The sequence below is a fragment of the Hemiscyllium ocellatum genome, chromosome 33 (assembly GCF_020745735.1).
Source record: "Hemiscyllium ocellatum isolate sHemOce1 chromosome 33, sHemOce1.pat.X.cur, whole genome shotgun sequence".
In the NCBI taxonomy this organism is placed as follows: domain Eukaryota; kingdom Metazoa; phylum Chordata; class Chondrichthyes; order Orectolobiformes; family Hemiscylliidae; genus Hemiscyllium; species Hemiscyllium ocellatum.
Genome location: NC_083433.1, coordinates 14,231,532 through 14,244,484, shown reverse-complemented (window position 1 = coordinate 14,244,484; position 12,953 = coordinate 14,231,532). Strand labels below are relative to the sequence as shown.

General features: G+C 46.4%; 1 protein-coding gene and 1 non-coding gene across 3 annotated transcripts in view; one reads left to right on the top strand and one right to left on the bottom strand.

Moving 5' to 3' along the window:
• tmem184ba (transmembrane protein 184ba) overlaps nt 1–12,953 on the top strand; it is a 96,842-nt gene that overhangs the window by 32,091 nt on the left and 51,798 nt on the right. The gene's annotated exons all lie outside the window — the stretch shown is intronic.
• trnad-guc (transfer RNA aspartic acid (anticodon GUC)) lies at nt 6,264–6,335 on the bottom strand. The gene has a single exon. It is a non-coding gene; the product is annotated as a tRNA-Asp (tRNA).

The following is a 12,953-nucleotide window of genomic DNA, read 5'->3' as shown; positions in this document are numbered from 1 at the left end:
GAGGGATGGAATGCAATGAATGCTGTTGTCTGCTTTATTTTAAGCTTGAGGTTGAGAGCTCCGATGATCTGAAAAAGATCTGGTTAAAATTTTCCAACCTTGTGATTGTACAATGGAAATGCATTGACTGGGACCTTGCTTGATTCAGGGCGATGGATTTCTGTATGTAGAATTGTGTGTCTTGTGCCAATTTTTAATCACCTGTGATGTCTAGGAAGCGAATGTATTTTCTTTGCGAGTTCCAAGTTTAAATTTCGGGGTGATCGTTTGTCAGGACATGCCGAACTTGTAAAATTCTGCTTCAGGGTCTCCAACTATTCCATACATTCTATACTCTATGACTCTATTAACACAAACACAAGTAATATTATGACATAACTGCATCACTTCATAAAGGTGTTGGCAAGAAAGAGAAAAGGTTCTGGGAAAACCAAAAAATAATTCCCAAACAGCAAGAAATAGCCCTCTGATGGCAGAGTTTCTGGGTGGGATGCTCTTCAAAGGGTCAGTGTGGATTTGATGGGCCAAATGGCTTGCTTTCACACTGTAGGGATTCTGATTCTATGATTATTCTAGAATAGGGTCATATTTGAGCCCCAGGCAACATATACTGAGCACGTTCTGGTAACAGAAATAGAAAAGCATTGAACCAATTTCATAAAGAACTGCAGATGCTGGGAATCAGAAACAAAAACCGACATTGTTGGAGAAACACAGCAGGTCTGTCAGCACCTGTGGAGAGAGAAAGCAGAGTTAATGTCTCCGGTCCGGTGATCCTTCTGCAGAATGTGTTGCAGAACTCCAGTTCTAAGGCAGGGTTGCTGGGCCTGAAAGGTTAACTCTGCTTTCTCCTCACAGGCATGGCTAGACCTGTTGAGTTTCTCCAGCAATATTTGTTTTTGCAGCCCATTTAATGCTTGCTTTTAGTCATATAAGGATGTGGTGTTTGGAGGGGGTGAGAGGAGAATCCTACAAGTTATAAATAGCATGAATATATTGGGCAGCACGGTGGCTGAGTGGTTAGCACTGCTGTCTCTCAGTGCCAGGGACCTGGGTTTGATTCCTGCCTTGGGCGACTGTGCAAACTCCACATAGACATTCTCCCCGTGTCTGCGTGGGTTTCCTGTGTTCCTCCCACAAACTAAAGGTGTGTAGGTCAGTTGAATTGGCCATGCCAAATTGCCCATAATGTTAGGTGCATTAGTCAGGGGTAAATATAGGGTAGGGAAGTGGGTCTGGGTGGGAGGTCGGTGTGGACTTGTTAGGCTGAAGGGCCTGTTTCCATACTAGGGAATCTAATCATCCAAATGGTCTGTGTCTGGGCCATACATACCATGTAATTCTGTCTAATGATCGTTTCCCAGTTAATCACCAACTCTATTATTGCCCCTCCTTGGAGAGTTCTTCTGCCATACTTCAAATGGGAAAGAGGGCACAATATGAATGACCTGTGTGGGAATGCATTCAAATAAGTAGGAACTGTCATGACCTGTCATTTCCCACCAAGATGGAGCCCTCGCTGCCAGTTTCCCTGCTCACTAGTTTTGTTTCTCCGGCTGCTTGCTCGATTTATTAAATCATTTGGAGGCTGAGGGGTATAACTTCATAGAGGTTTATAAAATCATGAGGGGCATGCATAGGGTAAATAGACAAGGTCTTTTCCCTGGGGTGGGGGAGTCCAGAACTAGAGGGCATATGTTTACGGTGAGAGGCTAAGGACCCAAGGGGCAACATTTTCCATCTAGAGGGTGCTCTGTGTGTGGAATGAGCTGCCAGAGGAATTGGTGGAGGCTGGTACAATTACAACATTTAAAAGACATCTGGATGGGTATGTGAATAGGAAGGGTTTGGAAGGATATGGGCCAAGTGCTGGCAAGTGGGACTAGATTTATTTAAAATATTGGTTGGCATGGACAAGTTGGGCAGAAGGGTCTGTTTCCATGCTGTACATCTCTGACTGTAAGACAATGCAAACACCTGAACCCAGTTTGTTTTTGAGGGTGGCCAGTCAGGTGTCTGTGAGGGAAAGTCCACCTGGTACAAATGTCTCCAAATAAAACCACACGGATAGATTGTTTGGCTTGTATGTTGCTGCCAGCTTTTTTACTCTCCTGTTCCCCCTCCACTATTATTCACTCTTGCTTTCGCTATTTTTAATCTTTTTTACATGCCCGCTTGTGCTTTTCCATCTCCGTGCGCACTTTCCTTACTCACCCTCAGCTTAAAAAAAGGATGGTGGAGGACAGAACGAGGGAACTGCCATCTTTGAGAGATTCCTATTTTCTATCAGCTTGACTTTCTCTCCTCCTCTTATTCCATTGATTTGATTTAAGCAGCAGCTTCTAAGCTGAAGGGCAGGTCCTCACTTTGCTGCCTGTGTGTTGCCGCGTGACTGAATTCTCGATCAGAACGAGCTCCAGTGAGCAGCTTCATTCACTGTTGTGCAGACCTGTCATGTTGGTGAGTCCCGTGCCTGCTCACCTGACCAGCACCGTGAATGAATACCTCTGGGCAACTCTACCAAGTGGATTATCTCAAACATGCGCTTTACAGCTTTACTGTCTCCCTTGGTCTCTCTCAGAGAGATGCTCTTTGGAGGATCAGAGTCACACAGCACAGAAACAGACCCCTCTGTCCAACCAGTCCATCCCGACACCATTCCCCAAAGAAACTAGTTCCACTTGCTCGCGTTTGACCCATATCCCTCAGTGTGAACATGATGGGCTGAATGGCCTGCTTCCACACTGTAGGAGTTCCGTGACCTGCAGCAGGGCTTGCAGAGTCAGTGGAGAGAGAAACCAAGTTAATGTTTCAAGTCTGGTGTGAAGATAATTCCCCTCTTCTTCTTTTTTCACAACACTCTGTCTTTATTTGGTTTCTAGAGCAGAGACTCTTCAGCTTCCTCTTGAAGCTTGTTGTTTGCCAGCATTCTGGAAGTGTGTTCCAGATCCAGAGCGGTTGTGCTTCTTGCAGAGTATCCTCCTATCACCCTGCGTCCTTTGCCAATCGTGTTTCCTCTGGAAACCAGCTCTTCTGCCACAGGGAACCAGTTTATCCTTTATTTGTTCCATAGAGATAACTTGTGGCTTTCAGTCCCTATTAAACCCCTTCGATCAGAGCTAAACTGCACAACCCCAGTCTCCAGGCACAGGCAGTTTGCTATACCATGTAAGTCCGTTCTCGCGCAATCCCGTGATATAAGAAAACCACGTAAAAGCAGCACCATTTAAACTAATGGAGTCAGAATCGCATTAATACCAATACACGCTTTAAAACTTCATGCTTTAGAAACCGTGTCCCCAATTCGACAATGGTGCTATAGTGAATTTGTGTTAAGAAAACGCGCATTATAGCAGAACCATTATAGCAGTCTTGCTGCCATAGAGTCGTAGACATGTACAGCATGGAAACAGACCCTTCGGTCCAACTTGTCCATGCCAACCAGATATCCCAACCTAATCTAGTCCCACTTACCAGCTCTTGGCCCATATTCCTCCAAACCCTTCCAATTCATATACCCATCCAGATGTGTTTTAAATGCTGTATTTGTACCAGCCTCCACTACTTCCTCTGGCAGCTCATTCCATACACGCACCACCCTCTGTGTGAAAAGGTGCCCCTCAGGTCCCTTTTATATCTTTCCCCTCTCGCCCTAAACCAATGCCCTCTAGTCTCCCCATTCCTGAAATTCTCAGCTGCAGCTTCTCCAAGGCTTGTTCTTCCCAAAATCTAGATGGTTCGCTTTGACCATAAGCCGCCTTCATGTTGCCCATGTGTGCAATGCTTCTCCAAGTTGTGATCTGAGAATATTTTGGTGTCCCTCACGTTCATGCCCCCTCCACACCACGCACTTTAAGGGGGAGGTTCCCAACAAACTGAATGTAAAGTGAAACTACTGTCTCTGGCACCTGAACAGGGAGTCACTCTCAGCAGCTACCACGCACAAAGTCTCTTTCAAAGGCACCACCATTGTTATCCAGAAGGACAAGGGCAGCAGATAGATGGGAACACCACCTCCTGAGTGTTCCCCCACGAGCCCCTCGCCATCCAGATTTGGAATTACATCGTTATTCCTTCACTGTCTCTGGGTCCACATCCTGGAGCTCCTTCCCAAATGGTAGCTCGAAAGTACGGGTTGTAGTGTTTCAAGAAACCAAATCGCCACCATCTTCCCCACAGCAGTTCATAGAATCCCTACGGTGTGGAAGTATATGATTCTATCATTTGGCCCATTAAGTCCACACTGATCCTCCAAAGAGCAGACCACCCAGACACACCCCCACCCCTACCCTATCCCCATAACCCCGCATTTCGCATGGCTAATCCACCTAGACTGCACATCCCTGTATATCCACTGGGTGCTCTGGTTTCCTCCTACGGTCCAAAGATGTGCAGGTTAGGTGGATTGGCCATGCTAAATTGCCTGTAGTGTGCAGGAATATGCAGGCTAGATGGATTAGCTGCGGGAAATGTAGGGTAGGGAGGTATGTCTGGATGGAATTCTCTTCAGAGGGTCGGTGTGGACTCGTTGGGCTGAATGGCCTGCTTCTACACTATAGGGATTCCATGATTCACTCTGCCATCTAGCTCCCTGTTGCCCATAAAACCCACTCGTTTGCACATGATTGTAAAACCTCTTGCTGAAAATGTGTTGCTGGTTAAAGCACAGCAGGTTAGGCAGCATCCAAGGAATAGGAAATTCGACGTTTCGGGCATAAGCCCTTCATCAGGAAAGAGCTTATGCCCAAAACGTCGAATTTCCTATTCCTTGGATGCTGCCTAACCTACTGTGCTTTAACCAGCAACACATTTTCAGCTGTGATCTCCAGCATCTGCAGACCTCATTTTTTACCTGTAAAACCTCTTGCCCTTACTTCTAAATTCCACCATGGGCCCTCAGTCTTCCCATTTTTTTTATCATCTTCTCCAATGCCACCGCCCTCCTATACTCACCCTCCTCCAGTTGTGTAGGAACATTTTGCACAATTGGTGGCCATGCCTTCAGCTGCTTGGGCCCCCGAGCTCTGTAGTTCTTTCCCTAAACCCTCTGCCTCTCTATCCTGCTCTCCACCTTTTTAAGATGCTCCCTAAGACCTATCTCTTTGACCAAACCTTTGGTCAGTATCTCCTTGTGTGGCTTACGTTAGATTATATCTCCTACAGTGTGGAAACAGGCCCTTCGGCCCAACCAGTCCACACCAACACTCTGAAGAATAACCCACCCAGACCCATTCCCCTCTGACGAATGCACCTAGCACTACGGGCAATTTAGCATGGCCAATTCACCTGACCTGCACATCTTTGGATTGTGGGAGGAAACCGGAGCACCCAGACGCAACCCACGCAGACGTGGGGAAGAATGTGCAAACTCCACACAGACAGTCACCCGAGGCTGGAATCGAGCCTGGGACCCTGGTGCTGTGAGGTAGCAGTGCTAACCACTGGCACTTTGCTTGCTCTGCAATGTCCCCGTGAAGCACACTAGGACAATTTATGACACGAAAGGTGCTTTAATAACGTAAGTTGTTGTTTCACTGCCCAGTAAGAGAATGACAGTGCCTGTAGCTGTTGCCCTGTTAACTAATGACGTCAGCACTAGGAGCTGGTTGCTGAGCAACAGCAGAGACACACTCTTGCTCTTCTTTTAGATGAGGAGATTCCCGGTCTCAGGCAGCCCTGTCTCTTGAATACCAATGGAAGCAAAGACCAGTGCGTCAGATAATTATTATGAGTGTGTGTGTTCTTGGTTCTTTTATAAGAAGACACAAAATGCAGTTTGAAGGCCATTTTGGGTGGGTATATTTTTCTCCCTCCCCTTCAGAAATGGAACGGTCGAGGAAGGAGTTCTGTCAAAAACTAAATCACATTTGCCAATGCTATAGGAAGGATTAGATTAGATTACTTAGTGTGGAAACAGGCCCTTCGGCCCAACAAGTCCACACCGACCCGCCGAAGCGCAACCCACCGATACCCCTACATATACCCCTTACTTAACACTACGGGCAATTTAGCATGGCCAATTCACCTGACCCGCACATCTTTGGACTGTGGGAGGAAACCGGAGCACCCGGAGGAAACCCACGCAGACACGGGGAGAATGTGCAAACTCCACACAGTCAGTCGCCTGAGGCGGGAATTGAACCCAGGTCCCTGGCGCTGTGAGGCAGCAGTGCTAACCACTGTGCCACCGTGCCACCCAAACGAGACTTGAATTGGGCACTCCGGCATTGAGATATGGAGCATGCCTCTCAAAATGCCGCAGACTCCCCGGCGGGGAATTGAACCCCGGTCTCCCGCGTGACAGGCGGGGATACTAACCACTATACTACCGAGGATGTTATCAGACAGAAAAGGGTACAAAAACGATTTGTAAGGATGTTACCGAGACTGGAAAATTTGAGTTATAAGGAGAGGCTGGGGCTATTTCCCTTGGAAGCCGAGGGGTGACCTTTTTTCTAGAAGTTTATAAAATCATGAGGGATATAGGTAGGGCAAATAGTCAAGGTCTTTTTTTCCCAGGGTAGGGGAGTCTAAAACAAGAAGGTGTAGGTTTGGGGTTAGTGGGGAAAGATTTATAACTGACCCATGGACAACACTTTCATGCAGAGGGTGGTGCGCCTATGGAATGAGCTAGGTAAAAACAAGGCCTGCAGATGCTGGAAATCAGAGTCTAGGTTAGAGTGGTGCTGGAAAAGCGCAGCAGATCAAGCAGCATCCGAGGAGCAGGAAAATCGACGTTTCGGGCAAAAGCCCTTCATCAAGAATAGACGCAGGGTGCCTGCAGAGTGGAGAGATAAGTGAGAGGGGTGTGGAGGTGGGGAGAAAGTAGCATAGAGTACAGTGGGTGAATGGGGGTGGGGATGGAGGTGATAGGTCAGAGGGGAGGGTGGAGTGGATAGTTGGAAAGGAAGATAGGCGGATAGGGTAGGTCATGGGGACGGTGCTGAGCTGGAAGGCTGGAGATGGGGGACTGGGAAATGAGGAAACTGGTGAAGTCCACATTGATGCCCTGGGGTTGAAGTGTTCCAAGGCAGAAGCTGAGGCGTTCTTCCTCCAGGCGTCAGGTGGTGAGGGAGTGATGGTGAAGGAGGCCCAGGACCTGCATGTCCTCGGCAGAGTGGGGTGGGGGGAGTTGAAATGTTGGGCTACAGTGGGGTTGACTGGTTGCCAGAGGGGAAATGGTGGAGGTGCGTATAGTTACAACATTTTAAAGACATTTATACAGGTACATGGATAGGAACGGTTTGGAGGGAAATGGGCCAAACGCAGGCAAATGCGACTAGTTCAGTTTAGGAAACCTGGGGGTCGGCATGGACGAGTTGGGCTGAAGGGTCTGTTCCTGTAGGGGCTGTTCTGCTGTAAAGTGCGTTTTGTCAATATGAATTCACTGTAACACGATTGATGAACTGGGGACACTTTCTACAACACGAGCTTTTAAAATGTACGCTGGCTGTAATGCAATTATATCGCCAACACTTTTTTAAGTGCTGTCTCTAAAGCATAATTATTCTATTCCACTGGGTTGTATAAGATTGCAACCATGTTATAACTGACTGTATTCTATTACTTTATGCAGTGTTTTTAAGTCTGTTTGTCTTTAAGCAAAACCTAATCTTATCTTGCTAGGGCTGTTTCCTTTGGGTCGGTTTTCTTTGGGAATGGCGTGTTGCTGATCACGTTTAAGATCACTCCAAATTTCTTGCTTGCTTATCACCTTAGGGTGGTAGTGTATGTTTGCAGACTGTTAGGACTAGCTGTGTTGATCTGAATCTTAATTGTAGCTGTCTTCTCCCGCTCTCTCCCGCTTTCTCTCTCCCGCTCTCTCTCCACCCCTTTTAAAAGGAACCTCTTTGGTTTCAGGAATCCACCTCGCCCTATGTTTTACTTGATGCGGCCACTTTTGGAATACTACATTTAATTCTGGTCTCCCTGTGAAAGAAAGGATGTTGTGAAACTTGAAAGGGTTCAGAAAAGATTCACAAGGACATTGCCAGGGTTGGACGGTTTGAGCTATAGGGAGAGGCTGAACAGCCTGGGGCTTTTTTCCCTGGAGCTGAGGGGTGACCTTATTGAGGTTTATAAAATCGCGAGGGACATGAATAGGGTGAATAGCTAAAATCTCATCCCTGGCGTGGGGGAGTCCAGACCTAGAAGGTATAGGTTTAAGGTGAGAGGGGGAATATTTAAAAGGGCTGCAAATGTGTTGCTGGTCAAAGCACAGCAGGCCAGGCGGCATCTCAGGAATAGAGAATTCAACGTTTCGAGCATAAGCCCTTCATCAGGAATAAGAGAGAGTAGCCAAGCAGGCTAAGATAAAAGGTAGGGAGGAGGGACTAGGGGGAGGGGCGATGGAGGTGGGATAGGTGGAAGGAGGTCAAGGTGAGGGTGGGGGCGGAGAGGTCAGGAAGAGGATTGCAGGTTAGGAGGGCGGTGCTGAGTTGAGGGAACCGACTGAGACAAGGTGGGGGGAGGGGAAATGAGGAAACTGGAGAAATCTGAATTCATACCTTGTGGTTGGAGGGTTCCCAGGCGGAAGATGAGGCGCTCCTCCTCCAGCCGTCGTGTTGTTATGTTCTGCCGGTGGAGGAGTCCAAGGACCTGCATGTCCTCGGTGGAGTGGGAGGGAGAGTTAAAGTGTTGAGCCACGGGGTGGTTGGGTTGGTTGGTTCGGGCGGCCCGGAGGTGTTCTCTGAAGCGTTCCGCAAGTAAGCGGCCTGTCTCCCCAATATAGAGGAGGCCACATCGGGTGCAGCGGATGCAATAGATGATGTGTGTGGAGGTACAGGTGAACTTGTGGCGGATATGGAAGGATCCCTTGGGGCCTTGGAGGGAAGTGAGTGTGGAGGTGTGGGCGCAAGTTTTACATTTCCTGCGGTTGCAGGGGAAGGTGCCGGGGGTGGAAAAGGGACCTGTTGGGCAACCTTTTCATGCAAAGGGTGGTATGTGTATGGAATGAGTTGCCAAAGGAAGTGGCGCAGGCTGGTACAATTACAACATTTAAAAGGCATCTGGATGAGTATATGAATAGGAAGGGTTTGGAGGGATGTGGGTTGAATGCTGGCAAGTGGGACTAGATTAATTTAGGATATCTGGTCAGCATTGATGAGTTGGACCGAAGGGTCTGTTTACATGCTGTACATCTCTATGACCCACTTCTGTTCTGCTACGTCTCAGTAGAGTAGTGCACTGGAAATGGAGTCCTGTCGTTTTTGGAGATTTCACCAAAGTTAATGATTATTGAAATAAGCAAAATTCCTCAATTTACCTGATTCTCAGACCCAGATTGATGTATTGCAGATCTGTGTCTGTCATAGTCGTAGAGATGTACAGCATGGAAACAGACCCTTCGGTCCAACCTGTCCACACCCACCAGATATCCCAACCGAATCTAGTCCCACCTGCCAGCACCCAGCCCATATCCCTCCAAACCCTTCCTATTCATATACCCATCCAAATGCCTCTTAAATGTTGCTTAACAAGGGTTATTATTTATCGTCTTATTCATCTAATTACTTTCAAACAGACAAAAGCCAACTTGAACCACCAACATAAACTCTATTAGTGATAAACCTAACCTCCCCCTTGTGCCTACAGATAAACACAAACATTGAAAAACAACATGGCTATTGTGGGTGGAAGGATGAATGGGAAAGCAGTGATCCCTAATTTTAGGATCTGCTGGAATGTTCCTTCTGCTGCTCTGAATTCTGCTTCTCGGGTGTTCCTACCTTCTCCAGCTGCTTTCATTGGTTTGACATGTTCAAACATCAGAAAGGTCCCTGACTCGTTTGTTTAAAAATCGAAGCTTACAGCAACTGCTGGAGAAAAGATCAACTGGTTTTCTTGTGTTTTACTGCAGAGAACAGAGAGACTTCCCGAGCCTCTAGAGATCCAAGGGCTTCTCCCTATCTCTTTCACAGTCCCATGCTGCTCAGCTACCTGAGAGCCAATTGTGCTGTTGTCAGGCAGAAAGCATTTGTTATCGATTTTGGTCTGTGGACTAAAGACCAATTCATCAGATACTTGGTGCTGGCTTGAACTTCATTTGTAAATAAATCCAGTTCATCGACTCCTTCTGCTTGAACCAGTAACTATGTAAGCACTGTTTACAATAAGTGTAAACTTTTTACTTTCAAAAGTCATGCAGCAACCCTTCAGTAATCTTTGAGTTTTAAAACAATCTTTCCTCATTCCAATCCACCATTTTAAAAAAAAATACATTTTATACTTTCAAGGCTTATTGGATTTTTAATTTCTGGTGTGAGTCACTCCCAGGGAGAGAGGGAGGAACGCATTATGGATTTTAGTACCTTGCTTTCCTGATAATCCCCGTGTTTTCTCATTCCTACACTGGCAGAGTGCAATAGTAGTAATGTCACTGGGCCAGTAATCTAAAGGCTGAGACCAATACTGTAGTGACACTGGTTCAAATCCCACCACAACAACCAATGGGGTTTAAATTCAAGTAATAAATCTGAAATTGAAAGCTGCTCTGCTCTGAATATTGGTGAGAATGATGTTTAAAAATCCATCTGCTTCACTAATGTGCTTTTTCAAGGAAGGAAATCTGCCATCCTTACCTGGTCTGGCCTCCACATAACTCCAGACCCACGGCAACGTGGTTCGCTCGTAACTGCCCAGTGGGACAGTTCATTGAATCATGGAATTATAGAATCCGTACAGTGTGGAAACAGGCCATTCAGCCCATCGAGTCTACACGAACCCTCCAAAGAGCATCTAACCCCCTCTCCCCCTCAATCTATCGCTCTAACCCTGTATTTCCCATGGCTAGCCCACCTAGCCTGCACATCCCTGTACACTACAGAGCAGTTTATCACAGCCAATTCACCTAACCTGCACATCTTTAGATTGTGGGAGGAAAGCAAAGGAAGCCCACACCAGCATGGTGAGAATTTAGATTCCTTACAGTGCGGAAACAGGCCCTTTGGCCCAACCAGTCCACACCAACCCTCCGAAGAGTAACCCACCCAGACCCATTTCTCTCTGACTAACGCACCTGACACTATTTAGCATGGCCAATTCACCTGACCAGCACATCTTTGGACTGAGAGGGGAAACAGGAGCACCCGGAGGAAGCCCACGCAGACACTGGGAGAATGTGCAAACTTTACACAGACAGTCACCTGAGGCTGGAATCGAACCCAGGTCTCTGGTGCTATGAGGCAGCAGTGCTAACTACTGAGCCACTGTGCCTCTGGGAGGGGCAACAGATACTGACTGTGCCTGTGTTGCCACAGCCTATGGAGGAATTTTTAAAAACCTCATTCTCCATTCTCTTGTTAGCTGCATTAATGTTCATCTTGTATTGGTGGATGCACTGTTCAGATGGCCGAACTTTCCAATGCCTAGTGATGCTAACAACTTGGCTTCAGTTCCCACACTGGCTGAAGTTACCAGGAAGGACTCTCCAACTCAATCTCTCTCCTGCCCTGATGTGGAGGTGCTGGTGTTGGACTGAGGCAGGCATAGTCAGAAGTACTATGTCCATTGTACTTTGCTCAAAAACATCATGAATCCGTGTAAGACTCTGTTAACTCATTTTTAAAATTAGAATCAGTCTAAACGCTATAGGCACAGATAACAGAACACAGGGGGCCGACACTTTCAACATCTTATCTGGGCTGACACTAATTATTAAAGTTAATCTGAGAATGTAACTTTTTAAAAAAAAAATGTTGTGATTTACATATGGAAGAAATGAAACTATCATGATCATTCTAACAGATGAGAGACTTAAACAATCAAGGTATTTTAAATGTATAATTTCAGCTACATCACAGTGTAAACTTTTGCTATAAATTCTGTTTCTTACAATTGTGTACTCCACATCCACCTGATAAAGGAGCAGTGTTCCGAAAGCTAGTGCTTCCAATTAAACCTGTTGGACTTTAACCTGGTGTCCTGTGATTTTTAACAGGACCCCAGGTTATAGTCCAACAGGTTTATTTGAAACCGCAAGCTTTCAGAGCGCTGCCCCTTCGTCAGGTGAAGTGAAAGAGAAGCACCCAGGCACAGAATTTATGGGCAGAGAGGCCAAATGATTACACGAATTGTGTGAGTAGAGTGTTGAATAATCAATCTCTGCGGGTGATCAAAAGTGTCAGACAGTGCGAGTAAAGTGTCAACAGCTGAATAACAAGTGAAGGGATGACCTATAATCTGATTAAATGTGGCAGAAAGATACTTACAAAAAATTAAGGTGGTGCTGGAGACAAACCAAATGACTGGAATAACATGTTCGGTGGAGGAACCGCATGCTGAGGGTCTAACCACAGTAATAAGTAATCCAAAACTAATTAAGGTAGAGAGATCATAACAATTTACCAAGGTGATGGTTTCAAAACTGGACAGTAAGGAGGATCTTACAGATACAGAATGGTATGGTGGGGTCAGATGTAGTGCAACATGAACACAAGATCACAGTTGAGGCCGTCTTCAAGGGTGCAGAACTGGCTATCCCTACAGGCACAATGACCCTCAGGTCAAACCACCATTGGTCATCTCTGTGTAATGGGAGAGCAACCCTATGGAATATTATTGTTTATTGCAATGGAAATTGAGTACAGAAGTTATGATTCAGTTAGTGAGGACGTTGGTGAGACCGCATTGGGTGTACACAATTGGCCAGAGACTCAGCAGAATGAGACTGGCTGGATTGGACCAAGATGGCTGGGTATTTATTTAATAGGCCAAATGGCCGCGTCCTTACAGTAATGCTAATATATATCCATACAGTTAGGAAATTCCGTGACTATTCAACAAAAGGGCTTTGGGTAGGTCTGTGATTTGACTGCTCAAAGGGTAAAGGTTAGCTTACCAACTCCGATTAGAACAAATCATGCTTCCCTGTTTGCTTATAGCTATATAATTGGCAACATATATAACTGCAATATAGTTAGCTTACCAACTCTGTTTAGGACAAATCGCACACT